The 15,248-nt window shown below is 41.8% G+C and overlaps 1 protein-coding gene across 5 annotated transcripts in view; it reads right to left on the bottom strand.

Moving 5' to 3' along the window:
• The window catches only part of EFNA5 (ephrin A5), a 272,249-nt gene that overhangs the window by 48,889 nt on the left and 208,112 nt on the right, over positions 1-15,248 (bottom strand). The window lies entirely within an intron of this gene.

The raw sequence follows: 15,248 nt of genomic DNA, 5'->3' as shown, positions 1-15,248 counted from the left end.
CAAAACCCAGGCCCCACTTCCATCCTGAAAGAGGTAAAATACACAACGCACACAAACACACACCACTGTATGCATCACACCGTCTGCTTCAGTTCCTAACCTTACAAAAGTTTTGCTTATTTGTGTTAACTAATAATGCCTTTCCCCACCAGATGAACAGACTTCTCAGGAACTAATGATGTGTGAAACAGGAACTGTTATGTATACAACTTTCTAAAACCAGGACAGAAAAGCCTACAAAACCCTCTGTTTTCAGCTAATGAGGAAAGTCTCTGAGCCCTTAGAAGGTTCATCATAAAATGGTGTTACTGCCAGAACACAAATGCCCATCAAGTCATCTAGTCTTGCGAACACTTTCCAGTGGCAGTGAGCTGGTCTACTCCATTTTGGGGCATCTCTAAATTTTAGCAAGTTTTTTCTTATATTGAGCACAAATCTGCTGCTGTGCAATTTCTCTCCAGTGATCCTGCTCCGGCTGCCTGACACCACAAAGAACAAATCTAACTCCTCTTCCACCAGGCAGTCCATAAAACATTTGGAGTTGTCAACTACATCTCAGTATCCTCCTTTCTCCATACTTGAAAATCCTGATTTGTTTGGTTATTTCTGCTCCCAGGCTTCTCACATTCTAGATTCTTAACTCTCCTCATGTCCTCTAGTTTCCCAGTGTTCTCCTTAAAATGCAGCACCCAAACACAACACACACTTCGGACAGGTTGTTGTGACCAGTGCTCAGCCCAGGAGATCTACTACCACCTTCACTCTGGATACTAAATAGTCATTGATGAAGCTGAGATTCCTTTCTGAAACAGGACATGATACAAGTGGAAACTGCTCATTTTAGTGAGCAGACCTCGATTTAAGGACTAGATTGCTATTGGTTGAGCGCGAGAGTCATAAACCATCTGAGCCTCAGTTTCCTCAAATATGAGTTGGAATGACAATGAGAATCTGCCTTGCTAACCTCACATGACTGCTTCAAGTCAGAGATGATGAAATGTATGAAAAGCACCATGTGAGGGGCGCCTGGGTGGCTCAGTAGGTTAAGCATCTGCCTTCGGCTCAGGTCATGATCCCAGGGTCCTGGGATCGAGCCCCACGTCGGGCTCCCTGCTCAGCAGGGAGTCTGCTTCTCCCTCTGCCTGCCACTCACCCCTGCTTGTTCTCTCTCCCCCCGCCCCATCAAATAAATAAATAAAATCCTTAAAAAAAAAAAAAAAAGAAAAGCATCATGTGAATTCACAGCATTATTATTATGAGGATATATTGAAGCATATTAAAATTGGTAACTAACAAAATATTAACTTTTCAACAACAGCAGTAAATGTAAACAAAAATAAAAATAATCAGTTTCCCTTTTTAAAAATCCCTAAAGATGGGAAATCATATGAAAATCCTAAATTCTGTCCTCAACTATCAAATGATCCACAGAAACTTCATTTGATCAATGCTTTTGAAAAGCAGCATGCTTATTTATACAAGGAGAACAAGGAAAGATGACCAGATCACTTTTCAGAGGATCTCAAAATGCATGAACATTTTTTTAAAGATTTTATTTATTTGGGGGGGGGGAGAGAGAGAGAGAGAGAGAGAGAGATAGAGAGCACAAGCAGGGGGAGTGGGAGAGGGAGAAGCAAACTCCCCGTGGAGCAGGGAGCCCAACATGGGGCTCGATCCTAGGACCCTGAGATCATGACCTGAGCCGAAGGCAGACGCTTAACCGACTGAGCCACCCAGGTGCCCCAAAATGCATGAACATTTAAAGAAAAACCCTTGGAAGTATTTATTTCTTTATATTTACAATGATCACGGAACTAGGTTTACTTTTTCTTCATTACCAGCAGACGATGATTTGTCAAGATGCAAGGAAAGCCTGTGTTGCTTTTAAAAGATTTCTGAACATCAAGGTAACATCACTGCCAAAGTACAAAGAAAAGACACTGCAACATTCAGATAAAAGGGTGCTGGGATATGAATCATCACCACTCAGAGTAGCTTGACAGTTCTGGATCGGAGCCAGACGAGAACTGCAGCAGAAGGCAATGCCCAGATGCACTTTATATTATTATATTATTATTATAGATTTTAAAGACATTCAAGGGGAAGTTTTTCCTTTCCCTAAGTGTCACTCATTTTAGCTTCTATTAGCACTTGACACTGCCTAAAAGTGGAAAAAAAAAAAAATTAAAACTGCCACTGTCCCGACCCATTCTGTTTTTTGATGCTTCGAATTTAGCTTCCCTTTCCCAACTTTTATCCCTATTAATACTGCTTAAGTTGTAATAAAACAAGCCATGAGCTTGAAGACACATTTTACATTGGGTTGACCTTATCCCTTTCTGATGACATTTTGCTTTGTGTGGGGTGTTAAATGAATCACCATGGAGCCTAATGTGAACATGTGATCACCCCAGTGATTCCTACCCTTCTATCCATATGACAAAGGTGACGATTCACCACACAATCAACTTAACCCGTTTCAGATCTTTCATTTGCACAAGTTAGTTTACTAAATCAATTTTCAAAGAATGGACAATAGGACAATGTGAACATAAAAACAATGATAAACTAGAACTCATAAAAGGCATTCCTGGGACATACTCAAGTACAATCCAAAGAAGATTTTAGGGTCAGATATTCTAAATACTACCCCGGATCATGCTCTTTGGCTACGAAGTAGTACTGAACCATTCTTTTCTGGCCCTACTGTGAAGAGGCACACATGTATGGCTAATATAATTGAGTATTTATTATGTTACATTGAGTACCTCGATTTAATCTCCATCACAGATCCTATGGAACAGACACTATTAGTACAGCCCTTTAAAAATGAGGGTTTCGAGACTAAGAAATCAAGCAATGTGCCCAATGTCACACAGCTAGTAAAATGTGGAGGCAGAAGTCAAGCCCAAGCATTCAGACCTCAGAACTAAAGTTCTTCACTATTCTACTTCCTGAGAGATAAAATCGCTAAAGTTCATAAGTCTATTCTTTATTCCCACAGAGGGACAATTCTAGTTCTCGATGGGGTTCCAGTTCTCTGCTTCATTCCCTGATGCAACAAACACCTGCTGCATCCAGGATCTGCCATGTTATGGCTTTACCTATGTTGTCATATGAAATCCTCACTAGGTAGTTATAGTTAGTTTTATTTTCCCAACGAGGAAATGGCATTCAGAGAGGTTATCATCCTCTTAGTTCATTTTTTTCCCATAGGAAATGAGCAGCAGAGTTAGGATTTCGACCTGAGTCTTATCTGGTCCTGAAGCCAATTCTCTTTGCTCCTAAATGCCACAGTTCCAAAGTTTTTACCAGTTGTTGTAATTCTCCTCACCTGAAGGAGCCCTTTTAAGGGTTTTGGTGCCATTGGGTTACCTTATGTTTATACTGACCTTCTAGGAAAGGCGGGTGCAAGGTGTCTGGGCCCTGCTCCCTCCCCACAACACTGGTCCCAAACTCCTAAACTGAAGGGTATGTTGACATCCAGAATGCGTCTCACACAGCAGGGTTAGCTCCTGACTCAGGCACAGCAGTCTGGTTTTTCACAGAATGAAGTGCTGTTAGGCTCAGAAGCTGCAGCGATAAAGGATCTCCCCCAACCCCCCCCTTCAGGAAATGGCTTTCATGAGCTTTCGTTCCTATTAAAAGAGCAAATTCAAATCTAGGAAGAATGATTCCATATGCCAGTATTTACAAATGTCATGGGTGGCACGGCTGCTGCTTTAAACACATTTGCAAATCTCTTGGAAATTTTCTTGTAAAGGTCTCCCCCTTACTCCTTATCTTTAATTCCATCCATTGTATCTGTGGTGCTCTACCTCTCTGAAATCATTGCGTATTATGAATTTCTGGCTGCACACCAACAAGCCAGCAATAATTACAATACAATCTCTGCTAAATTATCACAGTGGTTTAGTGTAAAAGCATGCACAGTTACCACACTTAGAAAAGTGACTGTGTTTGAGTAATATGATTACTGCCCTGTGTTCTCATTATACAAAAGTCTCAAAAGCCGGGAAACATCTTGTATGCCTAGAAAGATGGCCCTTGCTCTCCACTGACCTGCGCGGCTACTAGGGTCCGGGCTCCATATAACATATAATAGTATATATAACTCTGTGAAGGCATGAATACATTGTATACGTTTACCAAAATTTGACAGTAGACTGGTTGAGAATCAATGTCATTCATACATATTACGAAAGGGTCATGTTAGTTAATTAAGAGGAAGAAAACTCAGTATGGCAACTAGTTCTTTGTTACCAATGCAATTATCAAGCATGAATTACGCACTTTATGATAGTTCTTAATGCCCCAGAAGCTGCCTGGGAGGGTGGATAAAAAGCACATTTGAAGGCCGTTGATATAGCAAAAGTAACAACTGCAGTTGGGATTTTAGTTAGAAGGTCTACTTGCAGACATGTGTGTTTGTCTCAGTTTGTCTTCAGTGTTTACCTGAGGACATCCCTCAGCTAACTACAGTTTTGATCATAAATCTAAAACAATTCTTAACATCTATCTCCTTATTTGACCTGTCTGCAGAAAATGATTCATGACTTGAAATCAAATGAAATAAAGACCCAGATGAGGTAACCAGTCAAAAATTTGCCTTTTCACTTAGTGATCAACAGGGCCCCAGCTTTCTACCCAGACAGGGGCCACACATGGCTTCCTGACCAGGGTTAGCAAGAACCAGGAAGACGTGGCTCCTTCTAAACTCAGTAATTTATTTTCAAACAGAAAGAATGGACATGTAGTTCTCGAATACTCTAGTCCTTGACCAGCTTCAAGTGGAAGTTCTCAACTTACTCTGACCCTGCCCTCGGTTCCTCCACTGTGGCAAGTAGATCTAGTTGCCTAGCTTTCTTTCTCAGTGGGTGGATCTTCGTGTCATTGCCCTCACTACCTCCTCTACCCCATATGCTCTTGGGCTGTGGATCCTGACTGCCAGGAAGGCCAACCCCAAAAGGATGTGTAGGCCGGGCCTCTGGGTTCCGGGCTGTAGAGAAGCAGCATCCTAACCTTTCTTCTCTGAGTTCATCTTTAGCCACTGTCCCCTGTGGTGTTGCTCCTCTCCTCCCTTCCTCATCTGCTAAAGCCAAAACGCGTTTCATTCTAGGAGCTGGAAAAGGAAGGGTATGGTGCATATTTAAAACGTTCTAAATTGGCCTTTAGCATATGTTGCTGGCACAGCAGAGAGCCTGCTTCCAGGGAAATATGTACTGAGGTATTTTATCAAGCAGCTCCAGAGCGAAGTTTCTTCACTCCATAAATATAGAAACAGCATTAGTGAAAGAAGACAGAGTAGTTATTAGAGGTTAGGAAGCTGCAAGACACTCTTATCCCCCTCTTTCATTTAGTGTTTTAAAGGATTCAATAATGAAAATGTTATTTCTCATGAACTGGATAGTTGATTATTACAGTTTAAATGTATTTTACTCTGTCAAAGAGGTGATTGTTTTAATATTCCTATTTGAACAGAACTACAATGTCACTTCTTTAATTACAAGGCAACTTAATATATTACATTCTGAAATTGAAATGTAAAAGAAGGATATGATTTATGGTCAAAGATTAAACAAATTTATCAGCTTAGGGTTACTCCCAAATTTGAAATCTAGAGTGAATATATCTTGGCAGCCCTGTCTTTTGCCTCTACCATTATTGATTTAAAGGCTAATTTCAGAGTAAGATGTCTCTTTCTAACCAGAAGAATGTCTCATTTGTCCTGGAAGTCCTAACGGGCCCACAATAGACCTGGGGTTTGGCTTATAAATATGTTTTGCGAGGAGATGGGCAGGACAGGAGTCTCTGTTGCGAACACGTCTCTCCTCGTCTCCTTCTGTTATTCTCTCAGCACAGAATGCAAGCCTTATGGCTTTCATATCCTAAGTCTGAAGATGCTCTTTTTGTTTTGTTTTGTTTTCCTGCAGAGGTTAAAGCATGAAATACAAACAGCAAATCAAACAGGGTAGATAAATAATAGCATCACTGGGCGCTGAAGGAAGATTTGTTTTGCTGTTTTTTAATGTCTTCCTTCTCTCATGGGCTGAAACATGTCTGTCTTCCAAATATATTGGTAATTGACCTTCATTTTCAGCTCTGAGATAGAGTCCTGGACAGTTTCACCACTACCAGGCCAGTTGCTAAGGCTAAATGAGGAAAGTCTGAATGAGGTTTGATGACCACAACACATCATTTCAGGCAGTCCAATCCAGCTCTTCCAGGCTCTAGAACATACCAATCACAACTAAAGTTCCCACAGAAGTGAAGATTTACAAGTTAAAAAAAAATACTCCAGGATGAATTTCAGAGATGTTTCTTACCTTATTTTTGCCAGTTGAAATGCTGTATGTTGTAAACACATACACTTTTATCCAATGAAGCACAAGATAGTGACAAAATATTTAGAACCCAGGGTTGCTGTTCTATCCATTAATATCAATTCCAATGAAGTTCTCATGCGTGCACGTTTTGGTAATTATAAAGTCTGCAGCATAAGAGCTTTGCCTTGAATTCAGTAACTGCTGGTGATGAGAATAAGACATAATTTACTTGGCCAGATATTTAGAATTCATTAGTGGTTTAGTACAGTAACCTGTCACCTTTTTTCTTTCCGCGTGTGTGTGTGCGTGCAGGTGTGCATGTGTTTTAAAAACAGTCTAAAAATTTCACAATTACTACCAACTACTCATATCAACCAGACGGACAGAAACCTCAGCTGGCTCGCCTTTGTTGCTTTCCTAGTACAAGTCACATCAGTCTGAATGACTTTTTAAAATTGGTATCTCCCAAGAGTAACACCTGTTTCAAATACAGGGCCCACAAAATCCTCTCTCCTCCAGTGTTTTAACTCATTTGGAGTTTGTTTTATTAGCTTGACTGAGGAGCTCCAAAGGAAACAAAGCATTAAATTGGCAGAGCCTAAACAAGACTTGCCTTTAGGAAGGGACTGGGAGCTTTGGGTGACAGTCTAATTGCTTCTAAGCCCCCGAAGCGGCCTCAGGCATGGAGTAAGAAAGAATGTGTCAACATCAACAGGCTAAGTCAGCCAAAGAATTAACCAGGCGGAGTGCTACACACCCAACACACTGCAGATCACTATAATAGCTTTCCAAAAGGGAGTAAAATCAAATAAAGAATTATTGTCTGGCATATAGTGTGTGTCCTAGCAGAGGTCACTTCCATAAAGCAAAACAGGCTCTTTCTTGATTCCTGCTGGTCAGGAGCTTCCTGACAAAGCTGCCCTTCACACGCTAAGTTATCCAGAGTTCGACATCATGTCAAGCACACGGAACAGAGCACCTGCCACAGACACACAGGTCCAAAAGCAGATGCGGGAAATCACCGAACAGGTTATCCAGCCACTGTCCTAGGAGAACAGGATTAAACAAACTGATTCTGTTCAGGGGATGCAGGAGTCAATCAAACAAATAAGCCACCTGCCAAACTGCTTACACACACGTAGCCCTTTTGTATCCTATGGGGATGGAGTTACCCAGCAGAATTTCAGGCTATTCCCAGTTTTAAGAGTAATAACGATAACCAAAGAGCTATCATAAATGTCGTTTCTCTTAACCAATTCAAATAACGATTTAGTAGTTTTTAAGTACTGGTATGCAAACCCTGAAACAGACATTTATATTTGGCTTGATCATAACTTACTGGACTCATTACCATCTAAGTCTGAAATTTGGCCCTGCCTTCTCAAAAGTTGGGGCCGGGTATCTGAAACCTCTGTGGCCAGGAACTAATCTCTATTAATTTATTGTTAAACAAACAAACGAACAAACAAAACCAAGCTGGTAAGAAGGAAAGGAAATTACAGTCTCTATGTTTGATCTTCACACTACAAGGAGAAGCACAGATTTGGTAACGCTAGGGCAAAACAATAATGATAATAGTGTTTCATACAAAGCTTTAGGATGCAGAGCAAACACTGTTGCTGTTCCTATGCAAATTGGCATGTGAGAAGTAGTTACTTTTATTTGGTGAGTTTTAACCCTGCGAGCAGGTGGATACAAATCTGGACCCTGAATAGAACCCAAGGTGAGAGAAAAGAGATCTGGGGCCATTAGAAACGAGGCGGTAGGTACGGTCATCAAAGGTAGTGAATTCATTCAAGGTAAACGTGTAGATTTATAAGGAAAACTGGGACTGTGCTGAGCAAATCACTGTAACAAAAATAATCATCATTCTTGTATTTTTATGTAGACCTTTTTTAATAGAGAGACTTCCTTGAAGATAGTGCTGGTGTTTACTCATCTCCGCACCCCTAGCACGTAGCACAGCATTTGCACATAGCAGTGACTAGACACGTGTCCAAGGAAGGAAACTGTAGCTGCAGGATATTACAGGCAATGCTTAAAAACAGAATAACCGTGTAGAGTGTCCCACAATCTCCTTCTGTGTCCTGGGTCCCAGTATCAAAATCTGAGAAGAGCTAAATAATATTCTAAACAAAGGTCAAGATCAGAAAACAAAATAATGGCCGACTGCAAAAAGGAAAATTATAATCAGGACTGTTGTTCAAGCAATGCTAGAAAGTTATGCCTAGCCGAGTAGACAACTTAAGCACCTAAGGCAGAATGAAAGTTTCTCTCTTGTCATTAAGTCCTCTATTCAATTACCATTTATCGGGGTAATTAAACACTGGAAAGTGATGCCAGGCTAATTGTTAGATTATGATAATTACATGTCTTTGCTATGCTACAGCTGATCGAAATAAGATGTGGTCCCGTGCACTTAGCTAAAGCTGCTCTGTAATCGTCAGACTTTCGTAGAGCGGTAGGCCATTTATTACTAATTCATTACAAATCAGGCGGAGAAGCTTATTATTTGTAATGCTTCTTTTTTTCCCCCACACACAGTCTCCTGGAACAAGACTCCCAAAAGGTTAAGCACAAACTGTCGCCTCTCATTGGCCCACTGCCATCCCAATTACACAGCTGAGCAGCATTAGGTGCCTCTATTTGAGAGGGTTCATCAGCCCGCTTCACAAAATCCTGCAGCCGCCCATCACACTGGCAGCAACATCCGCCGCTCCCTTTCAGCCTCCGCCAACCACTGTTCCGCTCTGAGCTGTGTCCCAGCAACCACGAGCTGGCAGTCCAGAGGGTCTTTTGCTTCTGAGGCTCCCTTCTGCTCGGGCCAGGCCTAGCCCAGGTTGGGATAGGCCCAGGGTGTGCTCCAGCCAGCAGAAGTCATGGGGAGTAGAGACTGCGCCCCCTCCTACCAGGACGTCTGGTGTCTGCTCCTCAAGCCAGGGTCAGGAGAGGAAAGCAGCTTTCTCAGGAACCGACCAGAGTCACCTCAAAGTTCCCAAACGCAATCCTTATTGGGGAAGACTGGGACAAATCCACTGTCTGGGGCTTCCCCGGGGGGTTAGAAATCTGTCCTTCCATCCCTCTGCTAAACACTCCAGGTCACTGTTGGAAGGTGGGAAGGCAAACGGTATTTGAGATTTGGGATTTTTTCCCCCTATTCCTTGGGCATTCTTATTGACTGAATGCTTGCACCTCCCCCCACCCCCCCACCCAAATTCATAAGTTGAAGCTGCAACCTCCAATGCCAGTGACTGTATTTGGAGATAGGGCCTTTACGGAGGTAACTGAGGTTAAAGGAGGTCATAAAGGTGGGGCCTTGACCCACAGGGATTAATGTCCTTCTAAAACGAGTGTCCCCTCGCCCCTCTCCCCTGCCCCCTTCCCTTCATGTGCCTCTGCAAGCCAAGAGGAGAGCTCTTACTAGAAACTGACCCTGCTAGACCTTGACCTGGGACTTCCAGCCTCCAGAACCGTGAGAATAAATTTCTGCTGTTGAAGCCAACAAGTCTCTGGTATTCTGTTATGGCAGCCTGAGCAAACTAATACGGGTAGTTTAACATTTAATTACTGGAAGGGTTTGGGGTGGGGAGGCATTGAATTATATCACGGCCAGAGACTTCAGAAATCCAAAAAAAACTGATGAAGAACAAGAAGGTAACCACGGCCGGGAAGGAAGGGGATGGGAGAGGGGAGCCAGTGCTGACGCCCCCCACGACACCCTGCATGTGGGAGACACTCAATCTCCATCTGCCATTCTGAGCAAACAGCTGGTCTGAGGGGAGAAGGCACCTTATTTTCCTAAGTAAGGATAGTTTCACCTCTTAAATTAACTCATGGCACCATGAAAACGACTGTATTATCACCCAGCAGCGGTGTAATCTCACTGTTTCAGCAAGGTTTTCACCCAAAGATAGAATGAAGGGTGTTACAGAGAAGTCACAGGCTCTATTTTACCCTTCCTCGACCCTGGAAATTAAAACAGAATATGCCACCGCCTTTCAAAAATCATATTAAGTGCATTCTGGGGACAAAACAAACCACGAGGTACCTTTGTTAACACCAGAATACATAAAACTGTCATTTTATGCACACATTTACTGGTGGCCTGTGGCTTAAGACTGGGGAGCTGGGGAACAAAGGTACTTCGGTTCATCACATAAAAATGGTTTTGCACTACTTAGTATTATTATTTCCTCCCACACTCATTAAAAGGATATTCATTCATACAGCTGGATCCTCTATTTACTTTTATAGCCTGGACCACAGAAAGATATATGCAAGAATAATGCAATCATAAAAAATAAGAAACTAATTGCTCTATCCCAAGGAAACATAAGGGGGAGAAAGAAATAAACAATTCACCATTTATTTCTCAGAAATAAATCTCAGCACTTTAGGGGATTCTCAAGTGCCATTATATCTCTACCTACTTAAATGCTTGTCTATCTCCAAGTCAGAGAATATAGTTGTTGTCTCTCCCCTTCCCCTTTCATTTTAATAAGCTCTCTTTCAAAATGTCTACCTTGGAAGAGAACTACAGTTCAAAGCAAATGTGCATGACCCTCCTCTTGAACTTTCAGAATGTTTGGTCCTGCTATAGTCTCTGAATCAGCCGCTCGCGGGGACTGTGACGTTTCAGAGGGATGGTTAATGCCAAGACACAAAGATGATGAACTAAGAGGGTGATAACGGGCACTTCATGCTGGGTGACAACTCAGCATCGCGAGCCTTGAGAGGACAGGGTCACCACTGGCTTTCTTCAGCACTCGGTAGTACAATCCCAGATCCCCGAGTTCCTTTGACACGCACATTAACATTTTATTGCCCTTCAAACTGTTCAAGTCCAAAAGAGAGAGGGAATGTGAGTTGCGGGTAAGTTACAAACCCAGAGCGAGGGGAGCCGGTCAGAAAAACAACAAAGCAGGCGGAAGCACACAGGGGCTGTTAGACGAGCCCGGACTCAGCACAGAATCTGTATCCAGCGTGAGGACAGATGGCGTGATAGCTCACTGGTCAATCGATTTACAAAAGAGGACGATTTCATTTACTGATGTTTTAATTCGACATACAGGCACCTACTCTGTGCATGCCAGATATTTAATTAAAATCAGAAGCCATTTTGTATTCTAAAAGGAACTTCGATTTTTTTTCTCATCCCACAAACACACAGTATACTTTTCAACCCTCCCTGTGGGAAACGGGGGTGTGGGCAAACCGGGAATTTATGTTGGTACACTCCGGATTTTCTGTCGCAGAACACGCTGTAGCTGAGAAAGGATTCGCAACAGCTAAGACCCACCCAAGGATGTTTTAAGAATTCAGTCATTAAATGAAAAGCCTAATACGTCTTGGTCACTGAAAGTGCTGGTTACTATGGTGTTGTGCGCACGACTAGGGTAAGTAACGTAGGACCCGCGCCGGCCGAGGGGGCAGCTTAGAAGCACCGCGTACGAGGCTAATGGAGAGCACCCCCACTGTTGGAGCTTTTCAGCCGCCCGGAAGCCCGTACTGGTAGGGAGGCTGGAGGAGGGGGATGGGGATGGTGCCCAGGCTGAAAGAAAAAGAAGAAAGAAACGCCTTTTACCTTCTGCAATGGCGTGTGTATACCACACACGACTGGGGGACATCAATCTGAGGCTTACTCACACCTCCACAGGGTTTTGAATCGTAAGAAGCTACCAAGTACTCTAAGCCACTACAGGAAATGAACTGAAAATTAGGGATTATGGGAAATGCTTTCTAACAAATTTTTTTGTTTGTTTAAATACGAGTTTCTAGGATAAAAGCTGAAGGAATACACTTACATAGGCACAGCGGCACTTCCTGGTAGCGTATTAAATTTAGTGTTGTCTGTTTTTTTTTTTTTAAATCAGGGTGGTGGCTTCAAGATATAATTGATTTTCTAGAAAGACGTCAGAGATGTTTGGAAGTGTATGGACACATAAAATACTGCTATTCTCTGTTAGACGATTACAATATTTAAAAATTTATATCACATGAGAGGAAATTGTTGGTTCTCATGACCAGAAAAATTTACAGGGAAACTCAAATTTAGATCCATCACTCCTTTTTTTCTAAATGGCATACTGCAAGCCAGCATCCCCAAGCACTCATGGAATTAAAAGTGGAATTCTCAGCATTGTATTTGCAGCTAATACTTATGTATGCTATTGAATCTATGAACTTCTCTCACATAAAACTTTCTATAATTGGTTTTGACTCAACAACAACCATGATCAGGTTACTAGAGTCAAGAGAGGCAAAATCCTAACTCACCACTCCCTAAAAACACCAGCTTATCTGCCTTCGTACTCCTAGACACTACTCATATTTACTAGTCTTACCCTACAGTAATTATAAATTCCTTAAGTCACGGAGCACTCATGACGTAGGCTTGTAAAGAGATGGCCTCTAGTTCTCCCTGGGTACACAATACTTGAAGATAATTTCACAAGAACACTGCTTCTGCATCAGGACGATAGAGAGACACACCAGTGGAAGGAGCTTGGAGGCACCATCTCTTCCAGCTGTTTCCTTTCAGGACTGTTAATTATCTAGTCTCTTTTAAAAAAATCTCCAGAGAGAGTTTGAGTCTTAAATAGTAGCTCTTCCCAGGACCTGTAGATGTCATTCAAAATTCAATGCATAAGGAAATTCTCTACTCAGGGGCATCCAGCCCTCCAGTGTCAATCAGAGCATTTTCCTCACCCCTGCCCTGTAAGAAGATTTGAAAGAAAAATAGAGGAAATTTAGCTCAAGTTTTCCTAGGAAAGTCAAGCTGATTGTATTATTGTCTACTGTATTAGCAATTTCCAACTGAATTACAAACTGTTTGCCTGCATTATATTGCTATTGTTCAGTACTGTTTTCATTGCCCTAATGAAACAAAGCTATAGAATATAACCATAAAGTACTGATTACAGTTAACCACAATGGCAGAGAGCTAAGGAAAGTCCTATTTTTAAAATATGCACAGAAAAAGATAAGAAATGCTGATACTCAACAGACATCTTTTTTTTTTTAAACTCTTTTTGGCTTTCTGGATTGAGATCAAAACAACACTGACAAATTAATTCTTCTTTCTTTTCCAACAATACAGATGGTATTTCCCCTAAAATAGAATTTCTAGAAGATTTCCCAAAGAGCGAAAGTTCTCTAGGTGCTAAAAAAAAAGTAACACCGTGAATTTTACACATATCTTAACAAGTGCCTACTTCAAACCAGAGTATCCCCTAATATCATGAAAGAGGATATCCAAATTTTCCCTGGAGTGTAGATTTCTCCCCTTCTATAGGTGAGCTCTTTGGAGAAGTGCCATTATGAAACCAGAAGGGTATTTTTTTTATTCAACCAGCAACACAAATGGTCGGGGTGCAGTGCTGAGCTGAAGCTGTCCGAGTGAGACAGCAAATCCATGGCTGAGATTTCTGCCTTCTAGCAAAGGCAGTGAAGGTTACTTGGCAGCCCCTTGTATACCCAGTTCCTTTCTCAAAGACAGAAGCAGTAAACCAAGAGTTGGAGGCAACACGAAGAAAGAGTAGAGAAAATTCTCGGATGTTACTAATTATATTATGGCTACAAGCTGTCATGTCAGACACTTGCTCCCCCCCCTCTGATATTTGTGCCAGAGCTACCAAACCCCCAAACCCCACCCCAACCTCCCGGATAGAGTGTAATTGGTATAATGGGAAAGAGAGCTCACTGCTGTCACTCCCCAAGGATTCCTTGACTCCAGCTGGTGATGGTTAATGAAGTTACTGTAAGGTGCTGTAGGGGCAGATGATCTGTGACTGCCCAGGTCCTAGACAGCCAGCCATTCCACGTCTGACAAACCCTTCCTGCCATTTCCTTAGTGGGTAGGGTATAAATGTACACTGGAGCACATTGGAAATGCCCGAAGGTCAGTCTCTTTAAGACAAACTCTGGCCACAGAACAGACCTTCTGGAGATCTTTGTATTTGTAGTGTGATGAGCAACAGTGACGACAAGGCCATCCATGTGGACACAACATGCTGAGTTCTACATACTGCATTTGATACACTGATCTGATTTCAGTGGTTCAGAACAGCCACCTCAATGCTCAATTTACTTGCATTTTCTAGTTTCGGCACCCCTGACAAAAAGGTAAAAACCAAGGGTATCTGCGAGACCTCTTTCAATAATGTGTATTGCTTGAAAAATGGAAGAGAACCTGCATTTATCTTTTCCTATTAGAGTGCTAATTTATGCAAGTTCATTTGCCTTTTGTGTCTATTGATTGGATTCTCGTTGTCTCATCCCCTGCACTCCATTAGATTCCTCGCTGACTAAACAATAATGCAAAGCCAGACAAAATTTGTACAGATTTTTATATGCTCTTACATCTACAGCTTATTTAGAAGTTTGCATAAGCCAAACAGTGTAAGTAGAAATTATGGGTGACATGAAAAAGTATTTCACTTCATCACATCAGAAAGAGAGTCTCAGCGACGATGAGAATACTCAATGGTAGACCTTCTCTTTTCATTTTTAAGTACTCATGTCTGAACATTTGAAAAGAATCCTGTGCTGTAGGCACGCTCAAGTTAAAATACAAGCACAATTTGAGATTACAGATTATAAAACCAGTAAGTACAGCTGCCATATGCAGGGCAGGAATGGCTCTCCTTTTCCATATCCATTTGTGGAAGACAGTCAAACCTCCAAGTAAAATAGCCTTTACTGCAAAAACTAGCAAAAGGGCTAAATCCCAGGAGGAATGATTTTCAGACATGGTCTGCTATTTATTTGTTCCGAGTCTCAAATAATGCTTTTATTTAGTGCTTCATTCTGGAAGGAAAAAAATATATATATCTGTACATTACCACGTATTTTTCAATATTTATTAGTCTAAATGCTTTCTGTTTATGGGTTCAAGTAAACAAGTCTAATTTTAGTCTTGGG

This window comes from Halichoerus grypus, chromosome 2 (genome assembly GCF_964656455.1).
Source record: "Halichoerus grypus chromosome 2, mHalGry1.hap1.1, whole genome shotgun sequence".
Taxonomy (NCBI): domain Eukaryota; kingdom Metazoa; phylum Chordata; class Mammalia; order Carnivora; family Phocidae; genus Halichoerus; species Halichoerus grypus.
Note: the sequence above shows the minus strand (reverse complement) of the source record. Positions and strands in the feature narration are given on the sequence as shown.